The 11807-nt window shown below is 46.1% G+C and overlaps 1 pseudogene; it reads left to right on the plus strand.

The window, feature by feature from the left end:
- The first annotated feature begins 7885 nt into the window (after positions 1-7885).
- Positions 7886-8003, plus strand: LOC126214064 (5S ribosomal RNA; annotated as a pseudogene).
- The last annotated feature ends 3804 nt before the right edge of the window (positions 8004-11807 follow it).

An 11807-nucleotide genomic window follows, 5' to 3' on the forward strand; every position in this document is an offset into this window, starting at 1 on the left:
GCACGTCCGCATGTATCCCGTGCCACCCAACGTGCTCTAGAAGGTGTAAGTCAACTACCCTGGCCAGCAAGATCTCCGGATCTGTCCCCCATTGAGCATGTTTGGGACTGGATGAAGCGTCGTCTCACGCGGTCTGCACGTCCAGCACGAACGCTGGTCCAACTGAGGCGCCAGGTGGAAATGGCATGGCAAGCCGTTCCACAGGACTACATCCAGCATCTCTACGATCGTCTCCATGGGAGAATAGCAGCCTGCATTGCTGCGAAAGGTTGATATACACTGTACTAGTGCCGACATTGTGCATGCTCTGTTGCCTGTGTCTATGTGCCTGTGGTTCTGTCAGTGTGATCATGTGATGTATCTGACCCCAGGAATGTGTCAATAAAGTTTCCCATTCCTGGGACAATGAATTCGCGGTGTTCTTATTTCAATTTCCAGGAGTGAATGTTCCAAAATACTACTGCATATCGACGGTAATGATATGGGCCTATAATTAAGTGGATTACTCATACTACCTTTCTTGAATATTGGTGTGACCTGTGTAACTTTCCAGTCTTTGGTTTCGGATCCTTCGTCGAGCGAACGGTTATATATGATTGTTAAGTATGGAGCTAATGCATCAGCATACTCCGAAAGGAACCTAATAGGTGTACAGTCTGGACCAGAAGACTTGATTTTATTAAGTGATTTAAGTTGCTTCACTGCTCCGAGGATATTTACTTCTACGTTACTCATGCTGGCAGCTGTTCTTGATTCGAATTCTGGAATATTTACTTCGCCTTCTTTTGTGAAGGTATGATTTAGGGCTGTGTTAAATAACTCTGCTTTGGCAGCACCGTCTTTGATAGTAGCTCAATTGCTATCGCGCAGAGAAGGCATTGATTTTTTCTTGCCGCTAACATACTTCACATACGACCAGAATCCGTTTGCTTTTTCTGCCAGATTTAGAAACAAAGTTTCGTTGTGGAAACTGTTACAAGCATGTCGCATTGAAGTCCGCGCTAAATTTCGATCTTCTGTAAAAGATGGCCAATCTTGTCGCAGACATCCATCCAGACCATCACACAGGAATTCCAAATTCCATCAGCATCCACTGCAAGTAGTGTGACAGGTAGGCGGGAGGTGAGATGATGGAACGGCTGCTGATAAGCGACACACACGCTTGTAAATGCCAAACGAGGCTTCGGTTGGTGTAAGGGGCGTAAACATTGGACTATTGAACATTGGAGAAACGTTGTGTGGAGTGACGAATCACGGTACACAATGTGGCGATCTGATGGCAGGGTGTGGGTATGGCGCATGCCCGGTGAGCGTCATCTGCCAACGCGTGTTGTGCCAACAGTAGAATTCGGAGACGGTGGTGTTATGGTGTTGTAGTGTTTTTCATGGAGGGGGCTTGCACCACTTGTTGTTTTGCGTGGCACTATCGCAGCAAAAGCCTAAACTGATGTTTTTAGAACCTTCTTGCTTCCCACTGTTGAGGAGCAATTCGGGGATGGCGATTGCATCTTTCAACACGATCGAGCACATATTCATAATGCATGGCCTATGGCGGAGTGGTTGCACGACAATAACAATGCTGTAATGGACTGTCCTGCACAGAGTCCTGACCTGAATCCTACGGAATACTTATGGGATGTTTTGGAACACCGACTTCGTGCCAGGCCTCACCGACCGACATCGATACCTCTCCTCAGCGCAGCACTCCGTGAAGAATGGGCTGCCATTCCCCAAGAAACCTTCCAGCACCAGATTGAACGTATGCTTGCGAGAGTGGAAGCTGTCACCAAGGCTAAGGGTGGGCCAACACCGTATTGAATTCCATCATTATCAATGCAGGCCGCCACTAATTTGTAAGTCATTTTGAGCCAGGTGCCCGGATAACATAGTGTAGGAGGTCCAGACGTTCAAGCGTCTAGAAAAAAGAATAGCGTCTTTGGCATTGGGTGGCCTAGGCATGAATATTTTTTGTTTGAGCCGGGTTTCCACTGGCACGAATTTCTACACGTACATCTCCCTACCACCATTCTCACATGCAGGTTACCGTTTCGACACGCCAAAGTTGCGAACGCTAATACGCGTCTTTCAGAATGACGACATGAGGACAAATGAAATTATTCTTACAGGAGCTGCGCAGCTTTCAGCCGAAGGTCTTAACGGGATATTGACCAAAAAAAAAAAATGAGCGGCAGATGTTCGTTACGGAAGTGGGCACCTCGTAGGAATCATTCGACGACATTCCAGTACTCTACGAGGTACATTCAAGTTCTAAGGCCTCCGATTTTTTTTCTAATTAACTACTCACCCGAAATCGATGAAACTGGCCTTACTTCTCGACGTAATCGCCCTGCAGACGTACACATTTTTCACAACGCTGACGCCACGATTCCATGGCAGCGGCGAAGGCTTCTTTAGGAGTCTATTTGACCACTGGAAAATCGCTGAGGCAATAGCAGCACGGCTGGTGAATGTGCGGCCACGGAGAGTGTCTTTCATTGTTGGAAAAAGTCAAAAGTCACTAGGAGCCAGGTCAGGTGAGTAGGGAGCATGAGGAATCACTTCAAAGTTGTTATCACGAAGAAACTGTTGCGTAACGTTAGCTCGATGTGCGGGTGCGTTGTCTCGGTGAAACAGCACACGCGCAGCCCTTCCCGGACGTTTTTGTTGCAGTGCGGGAAGGAATTTGTTCTTCAAAACATTTTCGTAGGATGCACCTGTTACCGTAGTGCCCTTTGGAACGCAATGGGTAAGGATTACGTCCTCGCTGTCCCAGAACATGGACACCATCATTTTTTTGGTGGAGGTGAATCTGTGTGCTTCCATTGAGCTGACTGGCACTTTGTTTCTGGATTGAAAAATGGCATCCACGTCTCATCCATTGTCACAACCGACGAAAAGAAAGTCCCATTCGTGCTGTCGTTGCGCGTCAACATTGCTCGGCAACGTGCCACACTGGCAGCCGTGTGGTCGTCCGTCAGCATTCGTGGCACCCACCTGGATGACACTTTTCGCATTTTCAGGTCGTCGTGCAGGATTGTGTGCACAGAACCCACAGAAATGCCAACTCTGGAGGCGATCTGTTCGACAGTCATTTGGCGATCCCCCAAAACAATTCTCTCCACTTTCTCGATCGTGTCGTCAGACCGGCTCGTGCGAGCCCGAGGTTGTTTCGGTTTGTTGTCACACGATGTTCTGCCTTCATTAAACTGTCGCACCCACGAACGCACTTTCGACACATCCATAACTCCGTCACCACACGTCTCCTTCAACTGTCGACGAATTTCAATTGGTTTCACACCACGCAAATTCAGAAAACGAATGATTGCACGCTGTTCAAGTAAGGAAAACGTCGCCATTTTAAGTATTTAAAACAGTTCTCATTCTCGCCGCTGGCGGTAAAATTCCATCTGCCGTACGGTGCTGCCATCTCTGGGACGTATTGGCAATGAACGCGGCCTCATTTTAAAACAATACGCATGTTTCTATCTCTTTCCAGTCCGGAGAAAAAAAACCGGAGGCCTTAGAACTTGAATGCACCTCGTAATAAGAGAGTTACCCGTCGAGGACAACGTTTCCTTCGGAAACCATTTTCGAATGAGTAAAATCCATTTTGAAATCTTTTCGAGCCACATTCCTGGAAAACCTAACTCACTTATAAGATGTAAAAATCTTGAATGCTTGGTGTTCCACAGCTCTCAGATACTACTAAAAGAAGTCTTCTGTACACCATGAGCCGCACTAGAAGTGTTTTATTTGCCAAAACCAGTTACTGGGTTTATTGCCTGTCATCAGTGGCATCTGATACAGAGGAACAGTGTGCATCGATTTGTAGATATCTGTACATACAAAGCAGTACTATAAGTCTATTTGCACTATGCACTTCTGTACCAATGACGTGTTTGTCACTTAATACGACAGGATCTGAAATAAACCCCGCAACATAGTACACAGTTTGTCATGTAAGTTACTGCTGTCAAATCTTAGCCAGTGACTCCTCTTGTTAGTGTTTAACATAACTGTGACATAGAGCAAACATCGAACTGGCAGGTCAAGTAGTTTCCATTACCTGTCTTCTGTCGTACATACATACAATTACGTAAATTAAAATTTTTGACAATTGATGTGTGAAGTTAGAATGTAAAAGAGGTATAAGATTGCAAGCTAATCGAACGTATCGCTTCAAATTAGACAATTTTTACATACAGGACATAAGCTCCAAACCAAAATTATTCGGTAAAAACACTATTGAAATTTTGTACATATATCTGTCTGTTCATCAAGTATGTTGTGTGGTTGCTTCGTCACATGTGTGTATATTTCAATTTCTTCTAGAATATTAAATAATTTACCTTTTTCTACTTTGTGGAGGATGCTGATATTATTGTAAACACCATTAACAGAAATGCTGTATTCTCTTAAATGAGTACCGAATGTTAAGGGATTGGCTTCACTAATGAAGACAGTAAGTTACAGAATAAAATGAATATACAAAATTTCAACGGGGTTTAACCGAATAATATTGCTCTGCACGTAAAAATTGTCTAATTGAACGATTGGATATGTTGGATTATTTTTCAATATTATGCCTGTTGTATATTCTAGCTTCACATGCCAACTGTAAAAAAAAAAATTAATTCACATAATTGTATACAGGGTGGTCCATTGATAGTGACCGGGCCAAATATCTCACGAAATAAGCGTCAAACGAAAAACCTAAAAAGAACGAAACTCGTCTAGCTTGAAGGGGAAACCGCTAGATGGCGCTGCCAGAAGTCAAACGGATATCAACTGCGTTTTTTTTTTAAAAAGGAACCGCTTTTTTATTACATATTCGTGTAGTACGTAAAGAAATATGAATGTTTCAGTTGGACCACTTTTTTCGTTTTGTGATAGATGGCGCTGTAATAGTCATAAAGATATGGCTCACAATTTTATACGAACAGTTGGTAACAGGTAGGTTTCTTAAATTAAAATACTGAACGTAGGTACGTTTGAACATTTTATTTCGGTTGTTCCAATGTGATACATGTACCTTTGTGAACTTATCATTTCTGAGAACGCATGCTGCTACAGCGTGATTGCCTGTAAATACCACATTAATGCCACAACGGTCCTAAACTTCACCGGCACACAGAGCAAACATCAAATGTGAAACACCAACAAGGACGTTTCTCTATGTACTCGATGATTGTAATTAAAGTTAAACTTTCAAACCACTATAGAAATAACACCACTGGTCAGAATGACATCAAATTACAACGGAATATTATGGGAGAAGGGGCAAATGTAGGACAGAAGAACAATAAATAGTTACAAAATGTAACAATAGATGACGCTGTAAGCACCATAATTTAATATTGGTCGACTACAAATGACAAATAAATCAAACAACAGTACCTAAGTTGTACGTTTGACGCTAAACAAACTGTACTCAAAAAATGTGTGTGAAATCTTATGGGACTTAACTGCTAAGGTCATCAGACCCTAAGTTTACACACTACTTAACCTTAATTATCCTAAGGACAAACACACACACCCTTGCCCGAGGGAGGACTCGAACCTCCGCCGGGACCAGCCGCACGGTCCATGACTGCAGCGCCCCAGACCGCTCGGCTAATCCCGCGCGGCAAACTGTACTACCCATTGTGCGTGTGCGTACAGGTGTGATACTGTTAGTTAGGTAAGCCCATCCACCACGACAAGGTCATATCACATCGGACGGGAAAAATCGGCTTTTAATTGTCCTTAGGACAAAAACCGCATAAAAAGCATAAATCAAAATCAAACCGGATTATTAATTTCCGTGTGAATGGCGCAAAACATGTTCAATATGATGTCCACCGTTTTCTGCAACAAGTTGAAATCGAGAAACAGCACGTTCCACAACTGATCGACGTGTTTCCGGGGTCACGTTCAGGATGTGTTGCCTTCAATGCAGCTAAATTTGCAACCGGAACACTGAGCGCAACATCTCTCAGATAGCCCCACAGCCAGAAGTCACACGGATTAAGATCAGGTGTAGGGAAATGGTGGTTGATACTTCTAGCATTTCCGAAATGGCGCTAGAGCAGCTGCTTAACTGGATTTGCAACGTGCAAAGGTGCGCCATCTTGCATGAAAATGATCCCATCCACACATCCACGCTGTAGGAGAGCTGGAATGACGTGGTTGCGCAAAAGTGACTGATAGCGCTTACCTGTGACGGTACAGGTAACAGGACCGGAAGCATCCATCTCTTCGAAAAAATATGGCCCTATGGTAAATGATGTCGTAAACCCGCACCACACAGCGACCTTTTCAGGATGAAGTGGTTCTGGTTGATTTGTGTGTGGATTTTCCGTCGCCCATATTCGTCAGTTCTCTGTATTGACATATCCTCTCAGATGGAAGTGGGCTTCGTCTGTCCACAAAATCTTCCACGGCCAACCATTGTCCACTTCAATGCGAGCAAGAAATTCAAAGCAAAGCTCTCTTACTGGCAGGTCACCAGGAAGCAACTCGTCCACATGGGAAATTTTGAATGGATAGCAAAGAAGGATGTTTCGTAGGATTTTACGCACCGTGCTCACGGGTATGTCCAATGTTCGGGCAGTTCTCCGTGCACCACACGTTTGCACTCCACCACTCGTCTCCTCCTGCACTGCTGTGGCCACTGCTTCCACTGACGTCGAATCCATTCGTTTCCTCCCTCTACCAGGTTGCACACCAAAACAACCCGTCTTTCGAATTTTTGCATCATTTTCTCCAGACCCACTGCAGTCATCGGACCAACCCCTTTTTTGAATCCCTTCAGGATCCGGAACTTCTGCAGAGCGACGTGTGCACAGCCATCATTCTTGTAATACGGCTTTAGAAGCGGAGCGTGATTCTGCATTGAGACAGGCATGGCGAACGTCGCAGACGCGAAGTGAGGAAAAGCCGTGTACCCGGCGTGTTTGCACCAACTTCAATGGGTCGTGCGCGTGACAGGTGTTTTAAACGTATCCTTACGCTTTCAGCGCCTTCTATTGATCAATTTTCCCACTAATTTTTTCTTCTACCATACGTTTCCCCCCTTCTCCGATCATACAGGGTGATTCAAAAAGAATACCACAACTTTAGGAATTTAAAACTCTGCAACTCCAAAAGGCAGAGCTAAGCACTATCTGTCGGCGAATTAAGGGAGCTATAAAGTTTCATTTAGTTGTACATTTGTTCGCCTGAGGCGCTGTTGACTAGGCGTCAGCGTCAGTTGATGCTAAGATGGCGACCGCTCAACAGAAAGCTTTTTGTGTTATTGAGTACGGCAGAAGTGAATCGACGACAGTTGTTCAGCGTGCAGCAGGATGGAGCGCCACCACATTGGCACTTATCTGTCCGTAACTACCTGAACGTCAACTACGCGAGGCGATGGATCGGCCGCCAGGCAGCCCGTGACAGAGCACTTCATCACTGGCCTCCAAGAAGCCCTGATCTTACCCCCTGCGATTTTTTCTTATGGAGGTATGTTAAGCATATGGTGTTTCGGCCACCTTTCCCAGCCACCATTGATGATTTGAAACGAGAAATAACAGCAACTATCCAAACTGTTACGCCTGATATGCTACAGAGAGTGTGGAACGAGTTGGAGTATCGGGTTGATTTTGCTCGTGTGTCTGGAGGGGGCCATATTGAACATCTTTGAACCTATTTTTGAGTGAAAAAAAACCTTTTTAAATACTCTTTGTAATTATGTATAACAGAAGGTTATATTATGTTTCTTTCATTAAATACACATTTTTAAAGTTGTGGTATTCTTTTTGAATCACCCTGTATTCTATTACAATTTGACGTCATTCTGGCCACTTGTGTTATTTCTGCAGCGTTTTGAAAGTTTAACTAATTGTAATCACCCTGTATATTAATGTGCAACGGCCTTGCCGCAGTGGATACACCGGTTCCCGTGAGATCACCGAAGTTAAGCGCTGTCGGCCGTGGTCGGCACTTGGATGGGTCACCATCCAGGCCGCCATGCGCTGTTGCAATTTTTCGGGGCGCACTCAGAGACGTGAAGCCAATTGAGGAGCTACTCAACCGAATAGTAGCGGCTTCGGTCGAGAATGCCATCATAACGACCGGGAGAGCGGTGTGCTGACCACACGCCCCTCCTATCCGCATCCTCCACTGAGGATGACACGGCGGTCGGATGGTCCCGGTAGGCCACTCGTGGCCTGACGACGGGGTACTCTGAGCATTAATGGCCTTTTAAAAAAATATGGAGCATTACTTATGGGACTTGGTAGAAGCCGACCTCGGAGAAGATCAGTTTCGATTCCGTAGAAGTATGGGAACACGTGAGGCAATACTGACACTAGGACTTATCTTAGAAGCTAGATTATGAAAAGGCAAACCTACGTTTCTAGCATTTGTAGATTTAGAAAAAGCTTTTGACAATGTTGACTGGAATACTCTCTTTCAAATTCAGAAGGTGGCAGAGGTAAAATACAGGGAGCGAAAGGCTATTTACAATTTGTACAGAAACCAGATGGCAGTTATAAGAGTCGAGGGACATGAAAGGGAAGCAGTGGTTGGGAAGGGAGTGAGATAGGGTTGTAGCCTCTCCCCGAGCCGGCCGCGGTGGTCTCGCGGTTCGAGGCGCGCAGTCCGGTCCCGTGCGACTGCTACGGTCGCGAGGTTCGAATCCTGCCTCGGGCATGGATGTGTGTGATGTCCTTAGGTTAGTTAGGTTTAAGTAATTCTAAGTTCTAGGGGACTGATGACCACAGCAGTTGAGTCCCATAGTGCTCAGAGCCATTTGAACCATTCGAACCTCTCCCCGATGTTATTGAATCTGTATATTGAGCAAGCAGTAAAGGAAACAAAAGAAAAATTCGGAGTAGGAATTAAAATCCATGGAGAAGAAATAAAAACTTTGCGGTTCGCCGGTGACATTGTAATTCTGTCAGAGATAGCAAAGGAGTTGGAAAAGCCGTTGAACGGAATGGGCAGTGTCTTGAAAGGAGGATATAAGATAACATCAACAAAAGCAAAACGAGGATAATGGAATGTAGTCGAGTTAAATCGGGTAATGCTGAGCGAATTAGATTAGGGAATGAGACACTTAAAGTAGTAAATGAGTTTTGCTATTTGGGAAGCAAAATAACTGATGATGGTGGAAGTAGAGAGGATATAAAATGTAGACTGGCAATGGCAAGGAAAGCGTTTCTGAAGAAGAGAAATTTGTTAGCATCGAGTATAGATTTAAGTGTCAGGAAGTCGTTTCTGATAGTATTTGTATGGAGTGTGGAAGTGAAACATGGACGATAAATAGTTCGGACAAGAAGAGAATAGAAGCTTTCGAAATGTGGTGCTACAGAAGAATGCTGAAGATTATATGGGTAGATAACATATGAGGAGGTATTGGATTGGGGAGAAGTTTGTGGCACAACTTGACTAGAAGAAGGGATCGGTTGGTAGGACATGTTCTGAGGCATCAAGGGATCACCAATTTAGTATTGGAGGGCAGAGTGGAGGGTAAAAATCGTAGAGAGAGACCAAGAGATGAATACACTAAGCAGATTCAGAAGGATGTAGGTTGCAGTAGGTACTGGGAGATGAAGAAGCTTGCACAGGATAGAGTAGCATGGAGAGCTGCATCAAACCAGTCTCAGGATTGAAGACCACAACAACAACAGCAACATTCAGAGATATGACAGTTTACAGATTAATATATTAAAGCACATGCTAACAAAGTTTGGAAAAGCAACTTTAACTTTTAAATCCATTCTTAAATGATGGTGCAATACTTGTGTGCTGCACGCAGACGCGTAGTGGTGATGTGGCGGCACTAGCAGTGAAATGGGGTAGGTCCCGGCACACTCGCTCGCGTCTGTATTTCTCCAATGATACAGCGCTTGTTTCGCCACACGCTCGACTCTTACAACTCCCATTTAGTTTCTGTATAAGTTGTAAATAGCCTTCCGCTGCCTGTATTTTACTCCTGCCACCTTCAGAATTTGAAAAAGAAAATTCCAGTGTAATTTTTCCTCCTATCTATGTAATTATGTAGTTCTCAATTCGTTCGAGTAATCAGTCATTGATAATAGGAAACACAGTCATAGCTCAGTCACTCAAAATGATTCAGAAATTTTACTTGTTAGAACGAAATCAGGCGATGATTCTTCTTCTCTGGAGGCTCGTGCTTTGCGGCAGTCTGCTAATCTGTGCCCGCAGCTCGTGGTCGTGCGGTATCGTTCTCGCTTCCCACGCCCGGGTTCCCGGGTTCGATTCCCGGCGGGGTCAGGGATTTTCTCTGCCTCGTGATGGCTGGGTGTTGTGTGATGTCCTTAGTTAGGTTTAAGTAGTTCTAAGTTCTAGGGGACTGATGACCACAGCAGTTGACTTCAAGGACGCCCTCCGTCCCCACACGCCGCGACCGCCACCGGCGTCTCCGCCGCCGCCGACGCCGCCGACGCCGACGCCGCCGCCGCCGCCACACCACGCCCCCCCTAGCCCTCCACGCCTCCGTCGTCGCTGATGCAGAGACCCTCCAACGCCCCCAAAGTGTTGTGTGTTTTTAAAGTGAGTGCAATCACAGTGTCCGCAACGCAAAATAGTGCGACACGACGAAAATATCGTCGCCTCAAATGGAAAATATATTAAGAAAAAAAAATGTAAATATTATTAGATGAGTGCTACGGCTACACATATAAAGCATAACCAGGTAGCGATCATACAAATGTGCGAAACATCACTCGCTACGCCGATGATGACTATGTGAGTACACTAACTAATCATGTTAAGCTTACCTAGAATATGTTTTGTCCACTTATATTTTTTTAATTATGTCTCAATATGTTCCTTATCGCCCTCTCACTCACTCTCTCTCTCTCTCTCTCTCTCTCTCTCTCTCTCTCTCTCTCAACCACCATCTCGTAGACACCTCGCTATATACACTCCTGGAAATGGAAAAAAGAACACATTGACACCGGTGTGTCAGACCCCCCATAGTTGCTCCGGACACTGCGAGAGGGCTGTACAAGCAATGATCACACGCACGGCACAGCGGACACACCAGGAACCGCGGTGTTGGCCGTCGAATGGCGCTAGCTGCGCAGCATTTGTGCACCGCCGCCGTCAGTGTCAGCCAGTTTGCCGTGGCATACGGAGCTCCATCGCAGTCTTTAACACTGGTAGCATGCCGCGACAGCGTGGACGTGAACCGTATGTGCAGTTGACGGACTTTGAGCGAGGGCGTATAGTGGGCATGCGGGAGGCCGGGTGGACGTACCGCCGAATTGCTCAACACGTGGGGCGTGAGGTCTCCACAGTACATCGATGTCGCCAGTGGTCGGCGGAAGGTGCACGTGCCCGTCGACCTGGGACCGGACCGCAGCGACGCACGGATGCACGCCAAGACCGTAGGATCCTACGCAGTGCCGTAGGGGACCGCACCGCCACTTCCCAGCAAATTAGGGACACTGTTGCTCCTGGGGTATCGGCGAGGACCATTCGCAACCGTCTCCATGAAGCTGGGCTACGGTCCCGCACACCGTTAGGCCGTCTTCCGCTCACGCCCCAACATCGTGCAGCCCGCCTCCAGTGGTGTCGCGACAGGCGTGAATGGAGGGACGAATGGAGACGTGTCGTCTTTAGCGATGAGAGTCGCTTCTGCCTTGGTGCCAATGATGGTCGTATGCGTGTTTGGCGCCGTGCAGGTGAGCGCCACTATCAGGACTGCATACGACCGAGGCACACAGGGCCAACACCCGGCATCATGGTGTGGGGAGCGATCTCCTACACTGGCCGTACACCACTGGTGATCGTCGAGGGGACACTGAATAGTGCAC

The sequence above is a fragment of the Schistocerca nitens genome, chromosome 11 (assembly GCF_023898315.1).
Source record: "Schistocerca nitens isolate TAMUIC-IGC-003100 chromosome 11, iqSchNite1.1, whole genome shotgun sequence".
NCBI classification, from domain to species: domain Eukaryota; kingdom Metazoa; phylum Arthropoda; class Insecta; order Orthoptera; family Acrididae; genus Schistocerca; species Schistocerca nitens.